This window comes from Rutidosis leptorrhynchoides, chromosome 1 (genome assembly GCF_046630445.1).
Source record: "Rutidosis leptorrhynchoides isolate AG116_Rl617_1_P2 chromosome 1, CSIRO_AGI_Rlap_v1, whole genome shotgun sequence".
Lineage (NCBI taxonomy): Eukaryota > Viridiplantae > Streptophyta > Magnoliopsida > Asterales > Asteraceae > Rutidosis > Rutidosis leptorrhynchoides.
The window spans coordinates 501,472,448-501,475,626 of record NC_092333.1 but is presented as its reverse complement, the minus strand read 5'-3'; the positions used below and the strand labels follow the sequence as shown (position 1 = coordinate 501,475,626).

General features: G+C 33.0%; 1 long non-coding RNA gene across 1 annotated transcript; it reads left to right on the top strand.

The window, feature by feature from the left end:
- The first annotated feature begins 433 nt into the window (after positions 1 to 433).
- LOC139875863 (uncharacterized) lies at positions 434 to 1,706 on the top strand. The gene is made up of 3 exons (XR_011767959.1): positions 434 to 463; positions 865 to 1,055; positions 1,575 to 1,706. It is a non-coding gene; the product is annotated as an uncharacterized lncRNA (long non-coding RNA).
- Positions 1,707 to 3,179: the final 1,473 nt, after the last annotated feature.

Sequence of the window (3,179 nt, the reverse complement as noted above, 5' to 3'; positions counted from 1 at the left end):
ATATATATATATATATATATATATATATTACACATAAATATGTCAAACATAAAACATGAATATTTCATACATAGATATAGGCACAAAATCTAGTTTTAGAAAATATTAAAATTTTGGCCAACTTTAACTTTGACCGACTTTGAACTGACTTTTTAGGCGTTTTTGTCCAAAACAGGACGGGTTAGTCTCCAAACCGACATGTCTGCAGACTCAACATACTTTTACAACAGTTCTTAGTTACTCCATTTAGCTTAAGCCTTCTTGCTTATACAATATTACTTCAATATATTGCAGTGGAGATATCTCTGATAAATATAAGGATGTGAACTTGCTGAAAGAGTCGCTTGACCAAGCAGTCTTGCTAAGTGAAGTGTTGTTGCAGGTTGAGGTTGAGTTGAGTAGAGCCCGCCATGAAGAAGATGTGAGGGAGAAGTATAGACTTACTCGCCTTATCCAAGATAAGGTCTGTTCTGATTTTCATCACTTGTATATATTCTTTTTTATGCATATGGTGGGCTTAGATTTATAATTTTGTGGGTTGCGCTTGTTGGGCCAGGGAACACAATGTGGGCTGTTTTAATTAAAATTAATATAGCAAATCATGAATTGGAAAAGGGTGTACGTACTGAGGAAGATATCATTGGTCTACGGCCAATGATATCTTTTATTGTATACAGAGTTGATAATCTCAATTCCCTTACCTAATAAATAATGGGTTGGTTTGGGTAATGACTTATATATCACCCAACTAAAAATAAGTGGGTTGAAGGGATACATGCATCAGCTACTAGTATGTACAAGCAGGCTTTTTCTTTTGTTTATAGCTCAAACTTTATTTACTGGTATCTTAATTGATGTATCTAGAGGGAATTTGAAGAAAAAGTGGCTAGCCGTCGTCAGACAGATTATTACATAATGAAATATGAGAGGGAGCAACGACTCAGGGTACAAAAAGAGGAGAGAGAGATTAAGAGGAAATTAATCTACTTTTTTTAAAATTGAAGAAGAAAGACGCAATAGTTTGCGTGAGGAGGATGAAGCTCGCAAGTGTGAAGGTGGTGAGTCTTTCTATTTCATGTGATTATAATATTTCTTAAAAAAATGTGTCTTGTGTGCGGTTATATGTATTTGGACCATCTATCTATGTGTTACACTGTGCAAAAAGTCTTCACCTGCTATTGCCAGCTAGATATGACGGATTTGACCCTTTGCCCATGAATGGGTGGGCTGGTTAATGTTGTATTTGTAGTTTGTCAGACGGGTAAAAACTTATTAAAGGTGTTCTTAAGCATTAAACCTTTTTTGAATTACTCAAATATATTCAAACTTCTATTTATTGAAGTAGTAGTTTTTGATGCAGCTTATCTGATAGAGTATTATATTAAGTTTTTTTGGACAAATACTATTTCACTTCAAGTCTCCGGCGGTGCCCAATCTATACATTAAATATCACCTTTACTCGACACATGTTTCTGGGAACCTTTACTTTTGACCACATTGAATGGAAAGCGGTTGATGCATTTTATGTTTTCATGGATCCTCACAGTTTTACATTTTAAATTGGATATATGCAGAGGCTGAAAGACGAAATATAGAAGAAGCTGAGCGAAGGGCAAAGCTGGACGAAATAGACGAAAGACAGAGGAAAAGAGAACATGAATTGGAAGAACGATAGAGGCTAAGAGCATTGAGAGTTGTGACCCAGGTTAGTTACCATGTCACTGTTTTTTTTATTTTTTTAATGATTAAATTAATTCAATAATGAAAACAATTAAATAAAAATGGAAATAACATCAATAAATTAAAATAATTAAATCAAATTTAATATTAGACAATTTTTTTTTTACAATTAAATCAATCAATTATAATTTTGTTGTAACTTAGTTGTTAATGACAACTACTACGTTTAGCCTATTAACTTGTAATTATTATTATTAACTTATAGAGTTAGTAAAGAGTAGAAGAGAGAAATAAGAATATTATTAAGAAAGGTGCAAGTTTCTTTCTTACATTCACCATATATTTATACACGAAATTTCACTAGCCTACAATTATTGATCATCCACATTTTTCAACATTACTATTTCATATGTTGACTATATTACAACACTTTCCCTTGGATGACAATTTTGTTTGATCGGATATCGACTATAAATTACTGCCTCGTTAAAAACCTTGGCCAAAGAAAAATCCAGTGGGATAAAAACTTTAGCTAAGGGAAAAAGAGTGCAGCATATAGTTGACTCCCCCTCAAGTAGATATCGCTGAGCTGTTACATCTTTTGAACATGCCTCATGCCAATATTGTGAACATATGTTCTGAAAATGGCAGTTGGAAGTGCTTTAGTGAAAAGATCAGCAAAGTTTTTGCTGGATTGAACATATCTCATTTTAATCTGGTTGTCTTTTATGAGATCTTGAGTATAGAGAAGAATCTGAGGTTTTCATCTGAAAGTGTATCATCTAAATCCTATATGTTCAAGTTTAGTCCTTGTGATTTGTCCACAGTCTCCTTCATGGTTTGCTCAAACCGTTGTTTCAATTCCTATTCCCTTTCAGTCTTTTTCTGAGCCTTACCAACATACCATTCTTTTCCATCAAACTTATGACCGTTAAGACCGTCTATGACTTTAGTGCCTCGTCAGCATTTATGTTTTGTTCTGTCACTTTTGATACTCTTCTTTCATTTGTACTATGCAAGCTGCATTATCTTCATAGATAGTTGTTGGGCTTTTATAGAATTCTAGTCCACAAGAATCAATAATGATTTATGTCATTGATCTTAACCAAACATATTTTCGAGTAGTTTCATGTACTGCAATCACTTCGTCATGATTTGATGATGTTGCAATAAGTGTTTGTTTTGAGAACGTCATGATTTTGTGGTACCTCCATTTAGGAATACATATCTAGTTTGAGATTTATCTTTATGAGGATTAGATATATATGATCTGCATATACATAATGTCATAACCCGACCTTAACCATAAGAACGAATACAATAACATATGATTTCATCGCGAGGTATTGACCTCTATATGCGACATTTTTCAAAAACTGCATTCGTTTTTACAATACAAACCATAGCTTTTATTACAAATACAATGTTTAAACAACTTAATAATGATTATCGTTTAGCGATAATCTTAGACTTACAAACTTTACATGTGATAATAACAA